This window comes from Cannabis sativa, chromosome 7 (genome assembly GCF_029168945.1).
Source record: "Cannabis sativa cultivar Pink pepper isolate KNU-18-1 chromosome 7, ASM2916894v1, whole genome shotgun sequence".
NCBI classification, from domain to species: domain Eukaryota; kingdom Viridiplantae; phylum Streptophyta; class Magnoliopsida; order Rosales; family Cannabaceae; genus Cannabis; species Cannabis sativa.
In genome coordinates, this window is record NC_083607.1 from 13,779,700 (window position 1) to 13,807,515 (window position 27,816).

The 27,816-nt window shown below is 31.4% G+C and overlaps 1 long non-coding RNA gene and 2 pseudogenes across 1 annotated transcript; all 3 read left to right on the plus strand.

Annotated features, from left to right (window-relative positions):
* The first annotated feature begins 159 nt into the window (after positions 1–159).
* LOC115694992 (bystin-like) lies at positions 160–9,864 on the plus strand (annotated as a pseudogene).
* Positions 9,865–19,927: 10,063 nt separating this feature from the next.
* Positions 19,928–22,329, plus strand: LOC115694785 (bystin-like; annotated as a pseudogene).
* Positions 22,330–23,170: 841 nt separating this feature from the next.
* LOC133028977 (uncharacterized) lies at positions 23,171–23,820 on the plus strand. The gene is made up of 2 exons (XR_009683473.1): positions 23,171–23,267; positions 23,395–23,820. It is a non-coding gene; the product is annotated as an uncharacterized LOC133028977 (long non-coding RNA).
* Positions 23,821–27,816: the final 3,996 nt, after the last annotated feature.

A 27,816-nucleotide genomic window follows, 5' to 3' on the forward strand; every position in this document is an offset into this window, starting at 1 on the left:
ACTAAAGTAAATTTAAGTAATATTTGGAAATGATTTCTTTCTTTTTTTTTTTTTGAACATATATTTGGAAATGATTTCAAGGTGATCATCATATGTTATACTTTGCATTAAATATACTAATGTACAGCTCAATTAACCAGAACCAAAGGCTCAGTTGCAGCTGATATGATATACTCCATACACATCTTGAAGTGGCATTCCACCAGTGTGTGTGAATTTTCTTTCAGTTTCTTCAATGGGGGGAAAGAAGAAAGAGAGGATCCAGAATCCGCAGCCCTTCCTTGCCGATGACAATAAAGAGTCATTGCCTTCGAAGAAGCGTTCCAAATCTAATGAGAGCCGGAAGCAGCATCAGATGGAAGAGAAGCTTATCTCTTCCGGTATGAGCTCCAAGATACTCAAAGCGGCTCTGGCTCAACAGAGAGAGGTTGAGGACGAAGAGGTCCTTGCCCAAAACCCTAACAATTCCCTACTGACTGTCGTCGAAGAGCCGGCCAAGGATGATGATGATGAAGTGGAAGATGATATTGATAATTTTTCTGGGTTCGATGAAACTCAGAGCCGCTATGGCGATTACGAGGTGAGTTTTTTTTTCCTCTTTCAGACCCATGTTTGAGTAGGGTTTCTTAGTTTCCAAAATTATATATATGTATGTTTATTATAATTATATGTATTGTTGCAGGAAATTGATGAAGAGGATGAGAAACTACTCGAGTTATTTATGTCAAAAGATGCAGTTCCACAACGTACTCTTGCTGACATTATTATTGCAAAGATTAAAGAGAAAGATGCTAATGTGTCTTCAGGTTGGACCATCACTACTCAACTTTAAAGAAGAAACTCAATGGATTTAATATGGTTTTTCCCCTTAATCTACATTTTCTAGAAATTTATGTTAACTCATTTGCATTTTTTTTTCTTTCCAAATTGCAGAAGTAAGGCCTATGCCTCAGTTGGATACCTCTATAATTGATTTGTACAAGGGGTATGCTTACTAATTACTTTTTTTATTATTATTTTATTTTTAAAATAAAGTTATTTATGTTCAGCTTCATGTACTCATGGCTAATGTCATATATAGTTATGCCATAGTGTTATTGAAGGTGAGTCTGAACCTGTTTTATGCAGACTTGGCAAGTTTCTTAGCAACTATACAGCTGGTAAGATACCTAAGGCGTTTAAACACATACCTTCAACGATAAACTGGGAGGATATTCTGTATTTGACCGAGCCCGAGAAGTGGTCCCCCAATGCAATGTATCAAGCTACAAGAATTTTCGCGTCCAATTTGGGTGTGAAGAGGGCAGAGCGCTTTTACAAGCTTGTCTTGTTGCCACGAGTCAGGGAAGATATTAAAAAGAATAAGCGTTTGCATTTTGCTTTGTATCAGTCTCTGAAAAAATGTGTTTACAAACCTGGTGCATTCTTTAAAGGAATACTATTTCCTCTGTGTGAGGTAAACAGACTATTCTTCAACTTATCAAGTGGTTGGGCTCCTAAGCAATTATTTTTTCCTAGTTCCTTTTTTGTTTTTGACAAAATTATTTTCTTCATTGGCAGTCAAGAACGTGCAATCTAAGGGAAGCTGTTATTATTGGGAGCATAATACAAAAAGTTTCAATTCCTCTTCTTCATTCAAGGTTTTTATATATTTTGTTGTGTTTTCAAAGTTGTCCCCTCCCCTTTACATAGAAAATTACTTTTCATTGGATATTTTAAACAAGCCTTTTATATGCTTTTGCAGTGTTGCATTGTTGAAGCTTGCTGATATGGAATATTGTGGTACGACAAGGTATTCCAATACATTTTACATATTACATTTTAGAACTAAAGCATTGTTGTATATTCTATAAGATGTGATAGCCATCAATGATTGTTTGTTGATCTGAAATGTGTTCCATATTTGACATTTCATATGTTGTTTGAAAAACGTCTTGACATTGTTGGGTCTAAAATACTTGCAGTTACTTTATAAAGCTCCTTTTGGAGAAAAAGTATGCTCTTCCATATCGGGCACTTGATGCTCTTGTTGCACATTTCGTGAGTTTTCGGATGACACAAGAATTATGCCTCTAATATGGCACCAATCGCTGCTTGCATTTGTGCAAAGGTATTCAAGCATTCTAGGAATTCCTCTTACTGTTTAACGTGTTCCGAGTAAGAGTTTGAGACTGGCAAAGTTATTGTTTCTCTTACAATTTGTTGGCGTTACTTACAGGTACAAGAATGAACTACAGAAGGAAGATAAAGTTAACCTGAGAGCTCTTCTTGAAAAGCAAAAGCATAAACTAGTGAGAAAGGAGTTTCATTTTTTCTATATTCAATTCTTTTCTTAACATAACTAAGATCAATATGTAATCTTTATTCTCTGGTTGAATGTAGGTTACTCCTGAGATTAGCAGGGAGCTAAATAATAGCCGCAATCGGGGAGAGAAGGAGGATGATCTTATGCTAATTGATATCCTTTGTCTGTTAGACTTTTATTTGGGCTTACATTATATTTTATTGGTTTTATTAAAACTTGGGTTGATTGGATAGTTCTTTGCTGTATTAGCCCATGTTGTTGGTGATCAATTGTTAATGGGCTTAGCATTTGTGTGTAAAGTCTAGGTGAAGCAGAAGTGTGGGCTTTTCTAGTTGACTGAAGCCTTTGATGAGCAGGCCCAGCCCAACTAGGGTTTTGTAGCTAAGTCCCCTCCCTAACTCTATAAATACATATTGTCTCATCACAATTGTATACCTTTTGATAATCAGAGAAAATAAACTGCTTCTGATTTAGAGATCTAGGGAGGAAGACTTAGTTGATAGTATTGCACTATCGAATTGGAGTAACTGCTGTGGATCAATCAGAGATAATTGCTATGGATCAATCAGGTACACATACCGAATTATTATATCTTATTATTGTGTTCTATGTTATATACAAATAGATCTTGGGTTAATTGTTAATTTATCTAACATGTGGTATCAGATTGCCTATTGTATATGATTTAGAACCTATAATTAGTATAATTAATTTGTATATGTTAATTATCCATAATTTCATATTAATTTCGTTATTATTTTATGTTGAATTTTTTGTTTTTAAATCTTAAAACTTTAGGGGTTTTGTTTATTATTAAATTCTCGTTCTATTGATATATTATATGCATGAAATCATTGTGTATATTAAGAGAATTTTAAATTTAAAGTTTTAGGGTTTATATGATTATAATATGAAATTATATTTTGTGTATTTTGATTTTATTGTTTTTGATCTAAAATTGATTATAGATAACTCATTATCAATTGTTTAAGAATGTTCTTACATAATTAATTTCGGATTTAAACTAAGATTAGCATTACAATTTTTTTTTGTTGTGTTCTTCAATTTTCGGATTGGTATTGTCTTGAAATCTAGAGATTTAACCTTTAATACCCAAAATTAGTAGCGTAGATCAATTAGAAATTCAATCCCGATCGAAACCCATCCAAAATCCCCACTTTTCGACGAATTTTTGGCCGGAAAACAGTTGCAGACCCGACTGGCCGAACCGGGTCACGTGACCCGAACTGCTGGACCTGCTGGAGGTTGAAGGTGACTCCCAGCCGCGAAGCCCACTCGCGCAGGTGGCGCGTGGGGGCGCGTGGGGCCGGCTGGGATGTCCGTTTTCGACGATTTTTTTTTTCAGCGTTATTAGAATTTAATTTCTGATTTTTCTATGATTTTTAATTAATTTTTTGACTCCGTTTAATAATTATTATTATTTTAATGATAATTATGTAGTTAAAAAATTATTAAAAATATTTTTTGATAATTTTTCGAAATTTGTCAATCATAGAAAATTTTTTGAGTTTCTTCTCGTTCCATAAAACATAGTCACTCTCTTGTTTAATTTATCTTGACTATGTAGTCTCCACCAATTTTCTTATATTCACATCTTATGATTATTTGTTGTTCTAAATTTTAAAAACTTGATTGTTTGATACAAAAATAATGTGTTATGGTGGACACTTTATTTTTTGATTATCAATATAATAAAAGCAATCATATATCTCTTTTGGAAATTTGGTTGAAAATTATTCATTTTCAATGATTGTTTTATCACCAAATTTCACATGTTGAAGAAAATATTATATCTTTTGGTTGACTATATGTGTAATTACTTGCCCAAAGGTAGTATTTACATATATTAGTTCACATTCCATGAAGTGAGTTAATATTAAATGTATATATTTTAATTATTTGCCCAAAGGTAATAATTTAAATGTATAAATTTATTACTATTTTTTGCTTGAATTAATACATATTTTTAAGAAATTTATTTGCCCAAAGGAAATAAAATTCTTAAATGATATGTATTTTTTCTTTGTTGTTAACTTCATGAAGGTAGATCATGTGCGTGTTATATTCTCACCCCAAAGGGGAGTTTATAATGACCAGTTGACTCTACAATATTTTCTAATGCATTGCTCATATTGCTTATTCAAGTTTTAATTTTTTGGATTTTTCGGTCTCCTTTCTGCGAACAACAATAACGTTTTTATCTGAATTCTGAATGCTTCCAACTTTAAGACATGGAAACGAGATGTGAAAATTACTTTAGGCATAATAGATTTGGACTTATGCCTTCGAGAAGAAAAACCTGCTGATCTTACTGACTCCAATACAACTGCCCAGAGAACTCATCATGCACAATGGGAAAAGTCAAGTCGTCTTAGTCTTCTTACTATGAAAAGATCCATTCCTGAACATCTATTGAGTGGTTTGCCAGACACTACAAATGCCAAAGAGTTTTTCAATGTTGTAGAAAAACTATATGACACTGGTGAAAACGCTGAAGCTGGACATCTTATGGATGAAATGACAACCATTAAGTATGAGGAATTAAAAGGAGTGCGAGATTTTATTTTGCAATTTTTAATGTTCAGTCCAAGTTGAAAGATCATAATATTCCTCTTCCTGACTTTTACACCATTCTTCAAGTTCTTCATGAACTTCTTACTTCTTTTAGCTTTACCAAGACAACCTAAACACTTATAATAAAATATGGAGTGTTAGTAACCTTATTTCTCAGTATATAGCTGAAACAAGCAAGCTAATAGAATGAGAAGAATGAATCTTCTCACTTTGTTTCTCAACTCAAGCCCAACAAAGGATAAAGAAAATATGAAAAGAAGCAACCACAACCAGGGGCTAAGGGATCTCAGAAGATAAGTGAGAGGGAGTCAAAGCTTAAAGTGGCACTTATGTTAGAGTTGATGTTATCTATATTGGCACACTTATTCTTGAATTACAGTTTAGTGTTCAGATTGTTTTGAACAGTAATTTCTTGATTCCTACTTTTAAAGTAATTCAGTTTCGCTTCCGCTTATAGTTAAACAATGATTTTCTTTTCGTTTTGCCAATTATAGTGTTGACATTATGTTTGACTCCGAATAATTGGAAACTGTTTTTACTCTGATATTCTTTTCAAATTATCATTGACTTCCTTAGCTTCATTTTTCAATATTGTGAATATTGTGGATAAGAAATCTTATATTAAGATAACATCCTTATTATTCTGGCACGATAAATCGGGTCATATTTCTAAAGAAAGAATTGATCGATTACTTCTAGCTAAAATTCTTTCTCCTGTTGATGTTTCTGGTTGTGATACTTGTGCTGATTGTACTGGTGAAAAATTGACTAAGATAAGAAAGCAGACTGCTAACTATAGTCACTCTTTATAAGAGATTATCCACAATGACATCAGTGAACCTTATTCCACCACATTGTGTAGAAACAAGTACTTTATAACTTTTATCGAATTTTTTTTCTTCTTTCTTCTTATGGTCTCACCTACCTGATCAAAGACAATCCAACGCTTTTGATAAAGTCAAAATCTTTCGAAATGTTCTTGAGATATAATTGGGCAGAGTCATAAAATTTGTTCATTTTTATCGCGGAGGAGAATATTCTGGTTGTTATTCAGAATCTAAACAACACATGAGGCCTTTTGCTGAAAAATTTCCAGAAAATTGTGTAGTTTCTCAATACAATATGTTAGGTTCACTGAGCGAAATGGCGTTGTTGAAAGGAGAAATCGCACTCTCATGGATATGGTTAGAAGCATGATGAGTAGAACAAAGCTTCCAAAATTTTTATGGGGTGAAGCACTTATGACTGCAACTTATATTTTAAATCGTGTTCCCAGTAAATCTGTTCCCAAAATCCTTTTGAGTTGTGGATTGAGAGGAAGCCTAGTCTTAATCATCTTTGTGTATGTGGTTGTCCAGCTGAAGTACAGATTTATGATCCTAATTTGAAAAAGTTAGATCCGAGAACAAATCGTTGTTATTTCATTGGTTATCCAATGCGCTCAAAAGGATATCGCTTTTATTGTCCTACTCGTGGTACGCGAATTGTTGAATCTCAGACTGCTAAATTTCTGGAATTTGATGTTGCTGAAAATATTCATTCACCATCTCTTGAAATGGGGGAGTCATCTAAAGGAATTTTTATTCCTATGTCTTTTTCAAGAGATGATAATAATAGCAGTCTTATTCTTACTCTAGTTGATAACACTCCTATTGCTGATGAATATATTGCTCCTACTATCTAAGATGACGAGGGTCCTACTATTGATGATGAACCTATTATTGAAGAAGGTTTTGTTGTTGATGAGGGTCTTGTTATCAGAGAAATCTAATTGTGGAATATGTCATTCAAAATGATGGTCAATAAATAGAGGTTATTCCAGAAGTACCTCCTATATGGAGATCTCAAAGACAAAAGATGTCAATAAGGTGTGATGATAAATTTATTTACCTTGGAGAAGGTGAATGTGATCTTGGTCATTTTGTGGAACCTCTTACTTATAGTGAAGCACCCAATTGTCCACATTCTTCAAAATGGATAGAAGCTATGGATGATGAGATTAAGTTCATGGACAAACATAATGTATATGTGGAAGTTAGTTCTATTACCTGATGGTTTCAAACCAATAGGTTGTAAGTGGATTTTAAAAACTAAAAGGGATAAAAAGGGGACAGATTGAAAGGTTTAAAGCGCGTTTAGTGGCTAAAGGCTTTACTCAAAGAGAAGGTATTGATTACACTCAAAATTTTCTCACCTGTTTCCACTAAAGATTCATTCAGAATTATTATGGATTTAGTTGTGCATCAAATGATTGTTAAAACTATTGTTCTGAATGGAGAATTGAGTGAGCAAGTTTATATGTCTCAACTTAAAGGCTTCGAGGAAAATAGAAATGACAATTTAGTTTGCAAATTGAAATGATCTATTTATTGTCTCAAGCAAGCATCTCACCAGTGGTACTTGAAGTTTGACAAGGTTGTGACATCGTTTGGTTTCGTAGAGAACAAGTTTGATCAGTGTATTTATATGAAGATCAGTGGGAGTCGTTATATTTTTCTTGTTCTTTACGTAGATGACATTTTACTTGCCAGCAGTGATTTGTCACTACTAAATGAGACCAAAAATTTTCTGTCTTCCAATTTTGATATGAAAGATCTTGGAGAGGCATCCTATGTTTTGGGGATTGAGATCCATCGTGACAGGAATCAAAAAGTTCTTGGCTTATCTCAAGAAGCTTATATTAATCGTGTGCTCAAAAGGTTCAACATGGATTTATGTAAAGCTGGTTCTGTTCCTATTCTGAAAGGGGACAAGTTCACTAAGCAGCAATGTCCTAAGAACGACTTGGAAAGAGAAGCAATGAAGAATATCCCATATGCAAGTGCAGTAGGGAGTTTGATGTATGCTTAGGTTTGCACTAGACCTGATATTGCTTTCATGGTCGATGTTCTTAGGAGATATTTATCTGATCATGGCCTTGATCATTGGGTTGCAGCCAAGAAAGTTTTGAGATATTTGCAAAGAACGAAGAGTTTTATGCTTGTGTATAAGCAGGTTGACAATCTTCGAGTTGTTGGTTATTCAGATTCAGATTTTGGTGGTTGTGTAGATGATTTAAAGTCAACTTCTGGCTATATTTTCACCTTGGCGAGTCTTTGCTATTTCTTGGAAGAGTGTCAAACAGACTTTGATCACGTCATCTACTATGTATGCTGAGTTTGTTGCATGTTATGGGGCATCTTTGCAAGCTTTGTGGCTGAAGAATTTTATTTCGGAGATACGAGTGGTTGATTCTATTTCCACACCTATGCTAATCTATTGTGATAATAATGCTGCTGTTTTCTTTTCAAAGAATAACAAGATTAGTAGTGCTTCTAAACACATGGAAATAAAGTATCTCACTGTCAGAGACTTGGTCAAGAAAGGAGACATTGTTATTGAAAATTGCAAGACCGAGTCGATGTTAGCTGATCCTCTAACCAAAGGGTTAAGTGCCGTGCTGTTTAATAAACATGTTGTTAATATGGGCATTTTAGAATCTTTTGATCTTTTGGGTTAGTGGGAGTTTTGTTTTCTGTTTGTTTTTAGAAATTATTATTTATAATTTTCTGAATAAAGTTATGAACTACATTTTATGTTTCAATATTTTTTATTATTGAATGGATATGTTTTCAATTATGTTTTGTTATATTCTCGAGAATGATTGAATTGAAAGCATGTGGTTCATATTGTTGTGATCATTGTCTTTTAAATTTATTTGCTTATTGACAATGATATGTTGTTGGCTTAATTCTTTAAGCAAGTTTAGTGACACTTACTTATTTTAAGTGGTGTATGTTTAATTTCACTGGCTTATTTATTAAGCATCACGGTATCAGTGAAATTGAGGACTGATAAGGATATTATGTTATTTTAAATTGATCACATGTTGAACATAATTCCTTACCACACTACTAGACTTATTGACCATGTCGATTTAATACTTTGGTATTTGTGATTATGAATGTCTTTTGTTGAGCTAAAAACAATATGACTGTCATAGTTCATTATCAAAGGTTAAATTGGACCGGTATGTTGAGAAAGGAGTTTCATTTTTTCTATATTCAATTCTTTTCTTAACATAACTAAGATCAATATGTAATCTTTATTCTCTGGTTGAATGTAGGTTACTCCTGAGATTAGCAGGGAGCTAAATAATAGCCGCAATCGGGGTGAGAAGGAGGATGATCTTATGCTAATTGATATCCTTTGTCTTGTTACAACTACTTTTTTTTTTCTTAATTTTTTATTTTCGTCGAGCATGACTAAATAATTCAAGTGTCCCTATAGATTCAATGATGATACAATTTATTGTTTCCTTAACTTGAAATTACCTTCCCCTATTTCTGTGATCAATAAGACCATTGAAGAAGATAGGTTTGATATTCCAGAGGTTCCTATGGAGGAAGATTGATCAAAGTACTTGCCAAAGGTATTTTCTTACACTCCATTCTTGCAAGGCTCATTGTGTTTGCAGCATGAAAATTTTGTCAGAATTTAATCATGAAGATTTGTTAATAGATCTGTTAATGAGTGCACATTTCTCAAACTTGTTTCAGTTTCATTCACACAATGAGAGGGCACGTATTGCAGTGAAAATAGTTACGTCTGAAATGAACAAATTAAAAGATAGTGTGAACTACACACCCTTGAGAGACCGCAAGACCATCACGCAGTGTACCAGTCGTTAAAGACATTCACCCATGAGATGCTAGCAAGGCTTAGTTTATCGCTTTCACAGGAAATTTTTGATTGGATATGTTTTGTCATTTATATTTTGATCTTAACTCATCAAACATCATTTCATCATCATCCTAAGAATTTGTTTAATATTGAGTTTGAGATGAAGATGAAGTTTATTTAGAGGATCGGTTTTGTTTTTCTTTTTTTAAAGTGTTAATGTTTCTCTAGTACTAATTTTCCTTCAACTGTATAGTGTTCTTTATTTTAGTACTTGAAAAATATAAGACATGGATTTAAATTAATATTGACTTTGTATTTCATTTCTTTTAAATCTAATATTGATTACATGCAATTGTACCAATTTCTCTCTCACACACACACAGCAGTTTCAAAAATACTGAATTGAACCATTAAGAAGTGAGGAGGTTTTGAACCTGAGATATTGAAGGTCTTTCAATTTTGGCCTATTTTCATAGGAATTGAACCATTAAGAGAATCTGTCTAAATAAGTGATTACATATTTTGATTAGGGAGGAAAGAAAAGTTGTAAATCTGGTGAGATTGATAAGTATAATTAGGTCCCTTTAGTAAAGAAAATTTCCAGACTAAAAGGGACCTTATTATTCTTGCTGAAGTTTAAGAATATTAACATCCTTAAACGGAGAGAATTGTAAAATATGTGTATTTCATATGATTAAATTGTTCATTTTTTGTTTGGCAATTTGCCCATGACCAAATTGACAATGTTCTTACAAAAATAATTTTAAGTATTTTTTAAAAACTTATGTATTATGATATAATTTGAACAATATTAACTATGGATGATTATTAAATAAATTTAATTATAAATATTAATTTTAAAAATATTAAATTATTAAATTTTGATTAAAGATGTATAATAAAAGAAAATGTTTGAATTAGCTACTTAATTAAAAAAATATTTTTTTACACTATATTAAAAAATATATTTATATACAAAATATTTAAATTAATTTACATTTTATTTTTACATTAGGAAATTCTTAGCCCCATTAGGGATTCCTAGATGGGAACTCCCGGCAAATTTTCCGTCCCCTACATTCCTAATTATATACTCTTCAACATATTTTTTTGTATTAATTTAGAAATATTAATTTTTTAATCAAAGTTATAGAATGTAATCTGTATTTATGTTGAGTAATTATTCTTTAAAGTATATGTTTTATTTAATAAAAATTCCTTATATCTAATAATAAATTTTATGATTTTGGTTATATTATTATTTTTAATATTAACATTTCTATTATAATTTTTCAAGAACAAAAGTGATATTTATGTAAAGCCCATCCCAAATGTGATAATAGAAAGGATATTTATACAACCCCAAAGCCTATTATGATGATACCGTTTCTTCTTGGTTCTCTCTCCCAGTCTAACTCGATCGCTTTCTCACTAAACCCTAGAAATATTATCAACAACTTGATCGCTGATCGGACATCGGAGCGGAGGCGTTTCACTCTCAGCAGGGCCGGCCCTGAAAATTTATGGGCCCAAGACGAATTAAATTTTGGGGCCCTCAAAAATATATCAAAAAAAGAGTGTCATGGGATTTGAACCCATGACCTAGGACATTATGTCCTCCACCTCAACCAACTAAACTATAAATATTTGTTGTTTATATTACACTTAAATTTTACTTAAATAAAAGCCTAATAATTTTTTTTTATTTTTTTATTTTGGGCCCCCGGAAAGTGTGGGCCCTAGGCACGGGCCTAGCCCGCCTATGCCTAGGGCCGGCCCTGACTCTCAGGTACCGATTTTGAGTTTTGAAATCGATTCTCTCTCTCTCTCTCTCTATTTTGTTGTTGGATATGATTTAGCCATTATCTACCAAATTCTATTTATTGAATATTATTTTTAGATTAGGAATTATTAAGAAAATATTTGTTTGTGAATAAACTAAGAATTATTTTAATTTTAAATATAGTTTCTCAAAATTCTTTTTATAATTAATTATCTGTATTAGTTTTATAATTAATTTTGTAATTATAAATAAAAAAAATATATACCTCTAAACAATAATGGGATTACTTTACAAAAACATCCTAATACAAACATACATAATCAAGGAAATCAAAGAATTATTTCCAATTGGAGAACAAAGTAGTTCTGCTGTAAAAATTATTCAAACTGTAAACTAAAGTAAATTTAAGTAATATTTGGAAATGATTTCAAGATGATCATCATATGTTATACCTTGCATTAAGTATACTAATGTACAGCTCAATTAACCAGAACCAAAGGCTCAGTTGCAGCTGACATACTCCATTTCTACATCTTGAATTATCTTCAAACAGTTATTTTCCTTTTAGAAAAAGATATAGTGGTCAAACATCTACAAACATGAATTTAAAATAAAAATATTCTGATATATATATATATATATATCAAAATTTGCACTTCAAGAGATGTTAGTGAACTCATCCTTTAAATGGGAATACTCAAAATTCTCATATTTTTAAACCTACTGAGAATACCAATTCTAAATCCTTCACTAGTTGATAATTAATACTAAAAATTCTCTTAGTGGATTCATTCATCATGCAAGCTGTCATCTCACCCTTTTTTCCACCTGTAAAATGGTCACTACTATATAGGATATAAAATATGGTTGACCTTAACAAGCTCAACAAGAGAGAATATTGGGAAAAAGAATCTTAGCATTGTATTTCTAACAAGCTCACCCAAATCACAACTTTTTCAGTTTTAACATTGTTTCGGCATAAATAACAACACTCTGTCTGCAACAGAACACACTGTTATCTCCACCATATCTCTCCAAAAAAATCTCAAATTATAGGATAAAAAAACAATTTGACTTAGTTAGGTAATGAAAAGAAATCTCTACGAAATAAAACTAAAATTTTACTTGTCATACAAAAAAACCAATTCTTAAACAGTACAATGCAACTAAGAATAGACCTCAATATCCTCCTCATATTGAAATAAGATCACCATAATTTTGCATTGGAACTTGACAACCCGGAGTAATTTCTTCATGTTTTGAGTATAGCTTTATTATTTATTTTTATTTTTTGTACATAATAGTCCTCATAGAACTCTAGCTTATTGTAAACCAGAAGGCTAATATGGTTTCTCATTCAAACGAGTGAAAATTTTAGACTCACACACAACGACTTATTAATTCATTTCATTGCTCGCTCTAGGCTTACAGTCTGTCAAATCGCGAGAGCTACAGTTACTTTGGCCACAGGACTATCGAAGAAGGCAGGGGCTGAGGCTACTCTATAGTTTACTTAATCACAAGAAGCTTGATGGCTAGAATTTCAGGATTCGCGAGCCTTGGACCTAAGACCAAGAACTTTGTAGTTGCCGGTGGATTGACATCATTCGTCTTTGGGGTATATTTCTACACAATGAGGGCTGTGGGAGGTACAGATGAGCTGCAAGTGGCCATAGATAAGTTTGAGGATCAGAAGAACAAGAAAGAGGTTGAACCAAATTTGCCATCTAAAGCTTAATAACATGTTTAATTGTACTCCGTTTGTTGTCTAAAACGGAAATAAGATTTTTCTCGATACTCTTTCTTTACAATAAGCTTTTTTTGCTGGCGTAATATGTAATATTTCTTCATTAAATGTCTAACACTACAGAAATTTTGTTCACTTACATGCCAAGCACATATTATTTTTAACCTTGAACGTTGGTAAAGAGAGATTTCAAAGTTCAAACACAGTGAGTTTTATCAGGTTTGGATTTTAGATGGTTTATTTCTTATTTGGAACAAGGTTACTATTCTCAAACTAGTGAAAATATAAAGACTTATTAAGAGTAGATAAATCAGAGTCTGAAAACAATGGGAGAGGTGTGTTCATAATAATGATCAATCTAACAATGGGAGGGTCTTTTGTTGCTTGCGACATCAACTAAAGACTATATTGAGTGACCCTGACCCTGCATTAGTCTAAGAAATCCTCATAAAATACTTATTGGAATTGCTCTAACTAATTTATTCTTCCAAGTGGTTTTGACAATTTTTTTTTTTTAAATAAAGTTGAGAGATGGTTATATTATCAACTTTCATGGGCTCTAGGACACCTCTAGAAAAATTCCTGTTATATCTAATAATAAATTTTATGATTTTGGTTATATTATTATTTTTAATATTAACATTTCTATTACAATTTTTCAAAAATAAAAGTGATATTTATGTAAAGCCCATCCCAAATGTGATAACCAAAAGGATATTTATACAACCCCAAAGCGTATTATGATGATACCGTTTCTTCCTGGTTCTCTCTCCCAGTCTCACTCGATCGCTTTCTCACTAAACCCTAGAAATTTTATCAACAACCTGATCGCTGATCGGACATCGGAGATCGGAGCGGAGGCGTTTTACTCTCAGGTACCGTTTTTGAGTTTTGAAATCGATTCTCTCTCTCTCTCTCTCTCTCTCTCTCTCTCTCTCTCTCTCTCTCTCTCTCTCTCTCTCTCTCTCTCTCTCTCTCTCTCTCTCTCTCTCTCTCTCTCTCTCTCTCTCTCTCTCTCTCTCTCTCTCTCTCTCTCTCTCTCTCTCTCTCTCTCTCTCTCTCTCTCTCTCTGTTTTGTTGTTGGATATGATTTAGCCATTATCTATCAAATTCTATACATTGAATATTATTCTTAGATTAGGAATTATTAAGAAAATATTTGTTTGTGAATAAATTAAGAATAATTTTAATTTTAAATATAGCTTCTCAAAATTCTTTTCATTTTTAATTTTCGTTTTAATTTTGTAATTGTTAATAAACAACATTATTATTATAAAAAGATACTAAAAACCTGAGTATGAGTATTTTATAAAGAAAATAAAATGAAAGCATAATAATAATTATTAAGTAAATTGACAATGTTCCTACAAAAACAATTTTAGGTATTTTTTTAAAAAACTTTTGTATTATGAAATAATTAACATGCATGTATAGAATAGATATAATTATATAAAAAAATATACCTCTAAACAATAATCAGATTACTTTACAAAAACATCCTAATACAAACATACATAATCAAGGAAATCAAAGAATTATTTTCAATTGGAGATGTAAACTAAAGTAAATTTAAGTAATATTTGGAAATGATTTCTTTTTTTTTTTTTTTTTTGAACATATATTTGGAAATGATTTCAAGGTGATCATCATATGTTATACTTTGCATTAAATATACCAATGTACAGCTCAATTAACCCGGGTGCACAATCCAGAATAAGGAGTTCCAATCACTAATCCCAATTGGATTCAAGGCTTTAACCAAGCTCTTCTCAATGTTTTTAGATATCAACCCAGGCACGTCCTTATGTATGTGATACACGAGTCCCGCTTCTGTTAAATGCCCATCCACTGCTCCATCTGAGTTTGGTATAAATTCTTGTGCAGCCGAAACCATTTCAAAGATCGGTCGTTCCCCGATTTCCTTATCTGGATCAGCACCCACAATGGTCGCAGAAGCTCCATCTCCAAACAAAGCTTGACCAACCATGCCATCAAAATAAGTTTAGTAAACAACATATTACAAATATTGATTCCGATTATTTTTTATTTATTCCGTTACATTTCTCTATTAATTTATTCCAATTCTGATTACGTACTGTATAGTTTACGTGCCATAAAATACTTAAAACGACACTTTTTTTTTTCTTTAGTTGAAAACACAAATCATTTATTTATTTACATTTTTACTAAAAACAATGCAAAAACAATAATGTAAACGTACATCAACATGCAACCAATTAAGAGTTTATTATATTTAATATTTTTAAACATATCCATATCAAGAATCAATCTAATTATATATTAATTGTTAAATCTTATTCAATTTAATATTTTTAAGCATACCCATTATATTCCTTAAGTTAATCTAATTTATATGTTAAACTTAAGTGAAAAATAAAAGTATATTAGGCAATCCACTCATAAAATTAAGTATATTTTAATAAAATATAATTAGGATAGTTTTGAGTATTGGATTAAAAAAAAAAGTATTTCTCAACTTATCCCAGTGCGCCTTTAGTATTGGGATAAGTTGAGGAATACCTCTTTTTTGTATCAATTAATCAAAAATACCTTCATATTTTATACAATTAAAATCTACCCACTTTTATGAGTGAATTGTCTAATATATCCTTACCTTTCACTTAAGTGTAATACATAATTTATATTTATGTAAAGGGTATAATAGACACATCATCTATAAAAGTGGGTATATCTTAAAAGAATATGAAAATAAAGGTAAAAATTAAAACAAATAAAGTAAAGTGGGTATACAATGCAATTTTCTCTTTAGGTATTTGAGTTAGCCCAATTGGGCCCAATTAGAATAGTAGACCCATAACGTGATATTATTAGGGTTCAGTACAGAGCTTCTCTCTCCATACTTCGCTCTCCGTTACTCTCCATCGGCACCGATCGGAGATGAGGGATTCCGTTTGCTAATAGGCCGTTCAGTGGTCCAAATCGGCTTCATTATCATCTCAGCTTCACTCACAGGTATGAGTTTGAGAAACAATGGTTTCTTGTAGCTTTCATCTATTTCTTCAAAGATTTCATTTTTCCATTTTCATAATCTTTTGATTTCTCGCCTTTCTGTATTTTTTTTCCTATGGTGTAATCTTGTTTATGAATCAATGCCTGTGTTTTGTTCTGATCAGTGAAAAATAAGCATTAGTTTGGTTTTGAAATGTGCTAATAATACACTGATTTGATTCTTTAAATATGTAAGGGTTGTTTATCTGAAATTTATTTCAGATTCTATTCGAGAGCTTCTTAGATTGACATTTACATGAAATTGTTGCAAACTGTGTAAGCATCTTTATGTATGAGTATGCAATTGTTCACTCAGTATGTATTTTATCTTTTTTTCTGTGGGAAAATGTGTGTTGAAAGCACAGAAATCTGTTTTAGATAGCCTTATTATGTCTTTGTTCATTTCTACTGAGTTTGTTGGATAAGTTGATAGATATGAAATCTAGAGACTAAATCTTCATTAATATTAAAGACATTATAGTTACAAAGTTCCAATTTTTAGTCTTTTAGAGATACTTGAAGATCTCCCAAAAGAGAGTTCATCTCTTCCCAAATAGAGGAATAATCAACCACCCTTAATCACTAGGCTCACTCAACTAAACCTGGGTCATCAGAGAACCACTCAACTCATAACTAACAAACTGTACAACACAACACATTATTAATCATAAGTAATTCTGTTCTTGCTATTAGTATTTGAGTATATTAGTTAGTTCATGAGAAGTTGAGTGTATTTTCTCCTGCAAATTTAAGAATGAATTCTACTAAAATGTTCAATTCCTTGAAATCCAACATCTAATAATAAATTATTCTTTAAAGTATATGTTTTATTTAATAAAAATTCCTGTTATATCTAATAATAAATTTTATGATTTTGGTTATATTATTATTTTTAATATTAACATTTCTATTATAATTTTTCAAAGGCTAATTAGTAATTTTTCTCCCTAAATTTTGACATGTACTAAATCGTGCCCCCTGAACTTTTTTGGCCGTTAAAAATTCTCCCGAACTATTGAGATTGTTAAATTTAAGGACTTTTGTCTAATTTTAGTAAAAAAATTCTAACATGGATGAATGTTCAAGAGGCATGATTTAGTACATATCAAAGTTTGAGGGACATGATTTGGTAGATATCAAAGTCTGGGGAGCATGATTTAGTATATATACGCACAATTTACTACATCTCAAAGTTCAGGAGAAAAATTACTAATTAGTCTTTTTCAAAAACAAAAGTGATATTTATGTAAAGCCCATCCCAAATGTGATAACAGAAAGGATATTTATACAACCCCAAAGCCTATTATGATGATACCGTTTCTTCTTGGTTCTCTTTCCCAGTCTAACTCGATCGCTTTCTCACTAAACCCTAGAAATATTATCAACAACCTGATCGCTGATCGGACATCGGAGCGGAGGTGTTTCACTCTCAGGTACCGATTTTGAGTTTTGAAATCGATTCTCTCTCTCTCTCTCTCTCTCTCTCTCTCTCTCTCTATTTTGTTGTTGGATATGATTTAGCCATTATCTATCAAATTCTATTTATTGACTATTATTTTTAGATTAGGAATTATTAAGAAAATATTTGTTTGTGAATAAACTAAGAATTCTTTTAATTTTAAATATAGCTTCTCAAAATTCTTTTTATAATTAATTTTAGTTTTAATTTTGTAATTGTTAATAAACAACACAACGACTAATTAGTAAAAATAAAAACGACTTATTAATTCAAACGAGTGAAAATTTTAGACTCACACACAACGACTTATTAATTCATTTCATTGCTCGCTCTAGGCTTACAGTCTGTCAAATCGTGAGAGCTGCAGTTACTTTGGCCACAAGACTATCGAAGAAGGCAGGGGCTGAGGCTACTCTATAGTTTACTTAATCACAAGAAGCTTGATGGCTAGAATTTCAGGATTCGCGAGCCTTGGACCTAAGACCAAGAACTTTGTAGTTGCCGGTGGATTGACATCATTCGTCTTTGGGGTATATTTCTACACAATGAGGGCTGTGGGAGGTACAGATGAGCTGCAAGTGGCCATAGATAAGTTTGAGGATCAGAAGAACAAGAAAGAGGTTGAACCAAATTTGCCATCTAAAGCTTAATAACATGTTTAATTGTACTCCGTTTGTTGTCTAAAACGGAAATAAGATTTTTCTCGATACTCTTTCTTTACAATAAGCTTTTTTTGCTGGCGTAATATGTAATATTTCTTCATTAAATGTCTAACACTACAGAAATTTTGTTCACTTACATGCCAAGCACATATTATTTTTAACCTTGAACGTTGGTAAAGAGAGATTTCAAAGTTCAAACACAGTGAGTTTTATCAGGTTTGGATTTTAGATGGTTTATTTCTTATTTGGAACAAGGTTACTATTCTCAAACTAGTGAAAATATAAAGACTTATTAAGAGTAGATAAATCAGAGTCTGAAAACAATGGGAGGGTTAATGAAAGGTGTGTTCATAATAATGATCAATCTAACAATGGGAGGGTCTTTTGTTGCTTGCGACATCAACTAAAGACTATATTGAGTGACCCTGACCCTGCATTAGTCTAAGAAATCCTCATAAAATACTTATTGGAATTGCTCTAACTAATTTATTCTTCCAAGTGGTTTTGACAATTTTTTTTTTTTTAAATAAAGTTGAGAGATGGTTATATTATCAACTTTCATGGGCTCTAGGACACCTCTAGAAAAATTCTTGTTATATCTAATAATAAATTTTATGATTTTGGTTATATTATTATTTTTAATATTAACATTTCTATTACAATTTTTCAAAAATAAAAGTGATATTTATGTAAAGCCCATCCCAAATGTGATAACCAAAAGGATATTTATACAACCCCAAAGCGTATTATGATGATACCGTTTCTTCCTGGTTCTCTCTCCCAGTCTCACTCGATCGCTTTCTCACTAAACCCTAGAAATTTTATCAACAACCTGATCGCTGATCGGACATCGGAGATCGGAGCGGAGGCGTTTTACTCTCAGGTACCGTTTTTGAGTTTTGAAATCGATTCTCTCTCTCTCTCTCTCTCTCTCTCTCTCTCTCTCTCTCTCTCTCTCTCTCTCTCTCTCTCTCTCTCTCTCTCTCTCTCTCTCTCTCTCTCTCTCTCTCTCTCTCTCTCTCTCTCTCTCTCTCTCTCTCTCTGTTTTGTTGTTGGATATGATTTAGCCATTATCTATCAAATTCTATACATTGAATATTATTCTTAGATTAGGAATTATTAAGAAAATATTTGTTTGTGAATAAATTAAGAATAATTTTAATTTTAAATATAGCTTCTCAAAATTCTTTTCATTTTTAATTTTCGTTTTAATTTTGTAATTGTTAATAAACAACATTATTATTATAAAAAGATACTAAAAACCTGAGTATGAGTATTTTATAACGAAAATAAAATGAAAGCATAATAATAATTATTAAGTAAATTGACAATGTTCCTACAAAAACAATTTTAGGTATTTTTTTTAAAAACTTTTGTATTATGAAATAATTAACATGCATGTATAGAATAGATATAATTATATAAAAAAATATACCTCTAAACAATAATCGGATTACTTTACAAAAACATCCTAATACAAACATACATAATCAAGGAAATCAAAGAATTATTTTCAATTGGAGATGTAAACTAAAGTTAATTTAAGTAATATTTGGAAATGATTTCTTTTTTTTTTTTTTTTTTTTGAACATATATTTGGAAATGATTTCAAGGTGATCATCATATGTTATACTTTGCATTAAATATACTAATGTACAGCTCAATTAACCAGAACCAAAGGCTCAGTTGCAGCTGATATGATATACTCCATACACATCTTGAAGTGGCATTCCACCAGTGTGTGTGAATTTTCTTTCAGTTTCTTCAATGGGGGGAAAGAAGAAAGAGAGGATCCAGAATCCGCAGCCCTTCCTTGCCGATGACAATAAAGAGTCATTGCCTTCGAAGAAGCGTTCCAAATCTAATGAGAGCCGGAAGCAGCATCAGATAGAAGAGAAGCTTATCTCTTCCGGTATGAGCTCCAAGATACTCAAAGCGGCTCTGGCTCAACAGAGAGAGGTTGAGGACAAAGAGGTCCTTGCCCAAAACCCTAACAATTCCCTACTGACTGTCGTCGAAGAGCCGGCCAAGGATGATGATGATGAAGTGGAAGATGATATTGATAATTTTTCTGGGTTCGATGAAACTCAGAGCCGCTATGGCGATTACGAGGTGAGTTTTTTTTTCCTCTTTCAGACCCATGTTTGAGTAGGGTTTCTTTGTTTCCAAAATTATATATATGTATGTTTATTATAATTATATGTATTGTTGCAGGAAATTGATGAAGAGGATGAGAAACTACTCGAGTTATTTATGTCAAAAGATGCAGTTCCACAACGTACTCTTGCTGACATTATTATTGCAAAGATTAAAGAGAAAGATGCTAATGTGTCTTCAGGTTGGATCATCACTACTCAACTTTAAAGAAGAAACTCAATGGATTTAATATGGTTTTTCCCCTTAATCTACATTTTCTAGAAATTTATGTTAACTCATTTGCATTTTTTTTTCTTTCCAAATTGCAGAAGTAAGGCCTATGCCTCAGTTGGATACCTCTATAATTGATTTGTACAAGGGGTATGCTTACTAATTACTTTTTTTATTATTATTTTATTTTTAAAATAAAATTATTTATGTTCAGCTTCATGTACTCATGGCTAATGTCATATATAGTTATGCCATAAGTGTTATTGAAGGTGAGTCTGAACCTGTTTTATGCAGACTTGGCAAGTTTCTTAGCAACTATACAGCTGGTAAGATACCTAAGGCGTTTAAACACATACATTTAACGATAAACTGGGAGGATATTCTGTATTTGACCGAGCCCGAGAAGTGGTCCCCCAATGCAATGTATCAAGCTACAAGAATTTTCGCGTCCAATTTGGGTGTGAAGAGGGCAGAGCGCTTTTACAAGCTTGTCTTGTTGCCACGAGTCAGGGAAGATATTAAAAAGAATAAGCGTTTGCATTTTGCTTTGTATCAGTCTCTGAAAAAATGTGTTTACAAACCTGGTGCATTCTTTAAAGGAATACTATTTCCTCTGTGTGAGGTAAACAGACTATTCTTCAACTTACCAAGTGGCTGGGCTCCTAAGCAATTATTTTTTCCTAGTTCCTTTTTTGTTTTTGACAAAATTATTTTCTTCATTGGCAGTCAAGAACGTGCAATCTAAGGGAAGCTGTTATTATTGGGAGCATAATACAAAAAGTTTCAATTCCTCTTCTTCATTCAAGGTTTTTATATATTTTGTTGTGTTTTCAAAGTTGTCCCCTCCCCTTTACATAGAAAATTACTTTTCATTGGATATTTTAAACAAGCCTTTTATATGCTTTTGCAGTGTTGCATTGTTGAAGCTTGCTGATATGGAATATTGTGGTACGACAAGGTATTCCAATACATTTTACATATTACATTTTAGAACTAAAGCATTGTTGTATATTCTATAAGATGTGATAGCCATCAATGATTGTTTGTTGATCTGAAATGTGTTCCATATTTGACATTTCATATGTTGTTTGAAAAACGTCTTGACATTGTTGGGTCTAAAATACTTGCAGTTACTTTATAAAGCTCCTTTTGGAGAAAAAGTATGCTCTTCCATATCGGGCACTTGATGCTCTTGTTGCACATTTCGTGAGTTTTCGGATGACACAAGAATTATGCCTCTAATATGGCACCAATCGCTGCTTGCATTTGTGCAAAGGTATTCAAGCATTCTAGGAATTCCTCTTACTGTTTAACGTGTTCCGAGTAAGAGTTTGAGACTGGCAAAGTTATTGTTTCTCTTACAATTTGTTGGCGTTACTTACAGGTACAAGAATGAACTACAGAAGGAAGATAAAGTTAACCTGAGAGCTCTTCTTGAAAAGCAAAAGCATAAACTAGTGAGAAAGGAGTTTCATTTTTTCTATATTCAATTCTTTTCTTAACATAACTAAGATCAATATGTAATCTTTATTCTCTGGTTGAATGTAGGTTACTCCTGAGATTAGCAGGGAGCTAAATAATAGCCGCAATCGGGGAGAGAAGGAGGATGATCTTATGCTAATTGATATCCTTTGTCTGTTAGACTTTTATTTGGGCTTACATTATATTTTATTGGTTTTATTAAAACTTGGGTTGATTGGATAGTTCTTTGCTGTATTAGCCCATGTTGTTGGTGATCAATTGTTAATGGGCTTAGCATTTGTGTGTAAAGTCTAGGTGAAGCAGAAGTGTGGGCTTTTCTAGTTGGATCGAAGCCTTTGATGAGCAGGCCCAGCCCAACTAGGGTTTTGTAGCTAAGTCCCCTCCCTAACTCTATAAATACATATTGTCTCATCACAATTGTATACCTTTTGATAATCAGAGAAAATAAACTGCTTCTGATTTAGAGATCTAGGGAGGAAGACTTAGTTGATAGTATTGCACTATCGAATTGGAGTAACTGCTGTGGATCAATCAGAGATAATTGCTATGGATCAATCAGGTACACATACCGAATTATTATATCTTATTATTGTGTTCTATGTTATATACAAATAGATCTTGGGTTAATTGTTAATTTATCTAACATGTGGTATCAGATTGCCTATTGTATATGATTTAGAACCTATAATTAGTATAATTAATTTGTATATGTTAATTATCCATAATTTCATATTAATTTCGTTATTATTTTATGTTGAATTTTTTGTTTTTAAATCTTAAAACTTTAGGGGTTTTGTTTATTATTAAATTCTCGTTCTATTGATATATTATATGCATGAAATCATTGTGTATATTAAGAGAATTTTAAATTTAAAGTTTTAGGGTTTATATGACTAAATAATAGCCGCAATCGGGGTGAGAAGGAGGATGATCTTATGCTAATTGATATCCTTTGTCTTGTTACAACTACTTTTTTTTTTCTTAATTTTTTATTTTCGTCGAGCATGACTAAATAATTCAAGTGTCCCTATAGATTCAATGATGATACAATTTATTGTTTCCTTAACTTGAAATTACCTTCCCCTATTTCTGTGATCAATAAGACCATTGAAGAAGATAGGTTTGATATTCCAGAGGTTCCTATGGAGGAAGATTGATCAAAGTACTTGCCAAAGGTATTTTCTTACACTCCATTCTTGCAAGGCTCATTGTGTTTGCAGCATGAAAATTTCGTCAGAATTTAATCATGAAGATTTGTTAATAGATCTGTTAATGAGTGCACATTTTTCAAACTTGTTTCAGTTTCATTCACACAATGAGAGGGCACGTATTGCAGTGAAAATAGTTACGTCTGAAATGAACAAATTAAAAGATAGTGTGAACTACACACCCTTGAGAGACCGCAAGACCATCACGCAGTGTACCAGTCGTTAAAGACATTCACCCATGAGATGCTAGCAAGGCTTAGTTTATCGCTTTCACAGGAAATTTTTGATTGGATATGTTTTGTCATTTATATTTTGATCTTAACTCATCAAACATCATTTCATCATCATCCTAAGAATTTGTTTAATATTGAGTTTGAGATGAAGATGAAGTTTATTTAGAGGATCGGTTTTGTTTTTCTTTTTTTAAAGTGTTAATGTTTCTCTAGTACTAATTTTCCTTCAACTGTATAGTGTTCTTTATTTTAGTACTTGAAAAATATAAGACATGGATTTAAATTAATATTGACTTTGTATTTCATTTCTTTTAAATCTAATATTGATTACATGCAATTGTACCAATTTCTCTCTCACACACACACACAGCAGTTTCAAAAATACTGAATTGAACCATTAAGAAGTGAGGAGGTTTTGAACCTGAGATATTGAAGGTCTTTCAATTTTGGCCTATTTTCATAGGAATTGAACCATTAAGAGAATCTGTCTAAATAAGTGATTACATATTTTGATTAGGGAGGAAAGAAAAGTTGTAAATCTGGTGAGATTGATAAGTATAATTAGGTCCCTTTAGTAAAGAAAATTTCCAGACTAAAAGGGACCTTATTATTCTTGCTGAAGTTTAAGAATATTAACATCCTTAAACGGAGAGAATTGTAAAATATGTGTATTTCATATGATTAAATTGTTCATTTTTTGTTTGGCAATTTGCCCATGACCAAATTGACAATGTTCTTACAAAAATAATTTTAAGTATTTTTTAAAAACTTATGTATTATGATATAATTTGAACAATATTAACTATGGATGATTATTAAATAAATTTAATTATAAATATTAATTTTAAAAATATTAAATTATTAAATTTTGATTAAAGATGTATAATAAAAGAAAATGTTTGAATTAGCTACTTAATTAAAAAAATATTTTTTTACACTATATTAAAAAATATATTTATATACAAAATATTTAAATTAATTTACATTTTATTTTTACATTAGGAGATTCTTAGCCCCATTAGGGATTCCTAGATGGGAACTCCCGGCAAATTTTCCGTCCCCTACATTCCTAATTATATACTCTTCAACATATTTTTTTGTATTAATTTAGAAATATTAATTTTGTAATCAAAGTTATAGAATGTAATCTGTATTTATGTTGAGTAATTATTCTTTAAAGTATATGTTTTATTTAATAAAAATTCCTTATATCTAATAATAAATTTTATGATTTTGGTTATATTATTATTTTTAATATTAACATTTCTATTATAATTTTTCAAGAACAAAAGTGATATTTATGTAAAGCCCATCCCAAATGTGATAACAGAAAGGATATTTATACAACCCCAAAGCCTATTATGATGATACCGTTTCTTCTTGGTTCTCTCTCCCAGTCTAACTCGATCGCTTTCTCACTAAACCCTAGAAATATTATCAACAACTTGATCGCTGATCGGACATCGGAGCGGAGGCGTTTCACTCTCAGCAGGGTCGGCCCTGAAAATTTATGGGCCCAAGACGAATTAAATTTTGGGGCCCTCAAAAATATATCAAAAAAAGAGTGTCATGGGATTTGAACCCATGACCTAGGACATTATGTCCTCCACCTCAACCAACTAAACTATAAATATTTGTTGTTTATATTACACTTAAATTTTACTTAAATAAAAGCTTAATAATTTTTTTTTTATTTTTTTATTTTGGGCCCCCGGAAAGTGTGGGCCCTAGGCACGGGCCTAGCCCGCCTATGCCTAGGGCCGGCCCTGACTACTATTGAGATAATTTAATATGGAGTGTTATACATCTTAATTTAATAAATAATATATAAAAAAGCACTAATCAATCATAATATACCATATCATGTTATTTGACTCCTTAAAATATATAATAGTAATGGAAAAAAATCACCTGTCCCCAATATGCTATCTCCACCCTGTCCCACCAATTAATTACAGCCACCTCATTAATTTAATTTAATTATTCAATATAAATTATGTTAACCTTAACAGCTAAATTAACAGAATTAGCATTCTCTCCCACATTAATTGCTAACTTTTCTCTTTCCAAGAATATAAAAAGTCTTTTATTAATTAACCTCCAACATTATAAAAATTTAAGTATATATATAATCCTACATTTTATAATATTAATTTATTAAATATCTTTCATAATCAAATATCTTTTTTTGATTTCTTCTTCAAAACATTCTTTCATTTTCTTCTGCGATCTTTGGAGAGAATAAAAAAGGTAAGTATAATATGCTATAGATATTATAAATTGTATTGATATTTATTAATTTCTACTAATAAAATAAAATATTCTATCAAAATATTTTTTTATTGTTTTTACTGTATAATAACAATAAGATTTATCTTCTTCATTTGTTTTTTTATGCACTGAGTAATATAGTTGGATTAGACATAATTAAGGGCAAGGAGGAGGGATGTTCTGCTGTACAGGGGCCATGACTCCCTCATCTTTCTATGAAATATATACATATATACAATATGTTATAGCTCCCTCGTTTATATATATATATATTATCAAATTTATTTTGACTTTTTAATTTAACTTTTCTATTGCAACTTCTATAAATATAATATAATATTATATTAAAAGAAAGTGTCAAATCAATTCTTATTTTAATGAAAAGATAAATTACTTAACTAAACAAATGTTTAAAAGTAATATAAGAATTAAAAAGTGTAATAAAAATTCTATATTTTATTTTCTCATTTATTAAAAAACTAAGCCACTAAACTATTTTAATTTTTTTTGGTTCCTAGCATTAGTCACAATTAAACTATACTCGGTAAACCCACAATATAACTTTCACTTTTATCTTTTTACTTATAAAAATAAATGAAATGAGATTGGATAGATGAACGGAATGGAGTTGGAAATGGGGTTGTATTTAATATGTATTAGAAGTTTAGTTTCTTTTTAAGACATTTTTGTTTTTGTTAGAATTTTTAAAGCTCTTGAACTACTTGATTTGCACTATATATTGTGGGAATGTTGTTTAAATTTTGTTTTTCTTTTAGCAAGAGTTCAAACTCTGATTTTTTTTTTTATATTTCATCCATAGCATCTTTGAAGCATATAGATAAGTATATATATAAATATATATTCTACAAACAAAATACGTATGTTTTCTTTATTTGATATAGAGTTAGTAAAATATATTCTATGTTTATATACATTATCTTCTATTAATGATATATATATATATATTTAACATATGATTTTTTTTTTCTTTCTAATTTAGAGATAATGAATATTGATGCAAACGAAGTGGAAGAAAATATTAAAAATCAAGAGAATAAAGATCAAGAAGCTACAATCGACCATGCCATAAAAATTAAACAGATTCATTCTAACATTCCTGATGAAGAGATACCAAAGGTTAGTATGGAATTTGAAACCGAAGAACAAGCTTACAATTTTTATAATGTTTATGCTTATAAAGTTGGTTTTAGCATTCGAAGAAGTAAAAGTCATAAGGATAATGAAGATGGAAAAATAAAAAATAGAACATTTTGTTGCTCATGTGAAGGCTTTCGCGAGAAAGATAGACGATATGATAATGTAAAATGTCATCGTGCTGCAACAAGGTTTGGTTGTTTGGCGAGGATGAAGATAAAACTTCATCAATTCGGAAAATATCACGTTGTTGAATTCAATGCAGAGCATACACATGTGACTTCAAGCCCTAGTAAGAGCCACTTACATAGGTCTCAAAGAAGAATAACTCCTGCTCAAGCATCTGAAATTGAATTGGCAGAGAATTCAGGAATTGCTCCTAAAGCCAGTATGGAACTAATGATGAGGCGAGCCGGTGGACATGAAAATCTTGGATTTATTTTGGAAGATTGTCGGAATTACATACGCACCAAAAGAACAATTCAAATGCGCGTAGGAGATACAGGTGGTGTTCTTGAATATCTTCAAAAGATGAAGTCAAAAGATTCTAATTTCTTTTAGGCAATGCAAGCAGACACAGATGATTTATTAACAAATATATTTTGGGTAGATGCACGAATGAAGGAATCATATCATAATTTTGGTGATGTTGTTAGTTTTGACACAACCTACCGAAAAAATCATGATTGTCGACCTTTTGCTATGTTTGTTGGGGTAAATAATCATAAACAAACGACTGTATTTGGGGCTGCATTGTTATATGATGAAATTGCTGAGACGTTTATGTGGTTATTTGATAATAGAAGCAATGTCTGGAAAAAAAACCAAAAACTATTCTTACCGGTCAAGAAGCAGCA